This window comes from Elephantulus edwardii, unplaced genomic scaffold (assembly GCF_000299155.1).
Source record: "Elephantulus edwardii isolate Elephantulus edwardi_28Jun2011 unplaced genomic scaffold, EleEdw1.0 scaffold00333, whole genome shotgun sequence".
Taxonomy (NCBI): Eukaryota; Metazoa; Chordata; class Mammalia; order Macroscelidea; family Macroscelididae; genus Elephantulus; species Elephantulus edwardii.
Window position 1 is genome coordinate 116,547 of NW_006400083.1, and position 762 is coordinate 117,308.

The following is a 762-nucleotide window of genomic DNA, read 5'->3' on the forward strand; positions in this document are numbered from 1 at the left end:
TAATGGACTTCCATTAATAGTTCTCGAAAAATTGGTAATGTTTTCACAAATTCCCTTATTTTCTGGGTGTTTTTGACAATGTCTTAATTTCTCTGTAGTATTTTGACAGACATATTTGCTGATTACAAAATTCTTAATATTTGTTTCCTTTCAGAGTTTTGTATACACCACCCCATTGTCTTCTTGCTTACATTGTTTCTGCTGAGAATTGGAACTTTGTCTTAATGGTTGTCCTTTGTAAGTAACTCTTCCTTTTTGTCAAAGGTTGCATAGTGGAGTGCATTTTGGGAGGGGAAGGGGTGGGGAGGATTGTAAAGGAGGGAGGTGGGGGGTATTGCATACCAATGAAGAAGTTTATCTTTTGCTTTTCAAAGAGAGGAGTGAATTGAGGGGGGGGTAAAGAAAAGAGTGCAATAATGCATGAATGAAAATACAAAATCTCTGTAATTGTTCATTAAAATTAATAAAATATTTTCAGTATTCTAACCTTTTCTTTGATTTTAAAGAATTTCATTATAACATGTCTTGGTGTTTTACTTTTGGGGTCTATCCTATTTGGCATTTTGAATGTACATTTTTCTCATAAGTTTCAATCTCTTGAGTGTGTGTGTGTGTGTGTGTATTGTTGTTATGTGCCGTCGAGTCATTTGCAAATCATAGTGATCCTATGTACAACAGCCCTAAACCATGCTCTATCCCGTGCCAATCTCATTGCCTCTGACACACCCATCCTGATCACCCCAGTCACTGAATCAACCTACC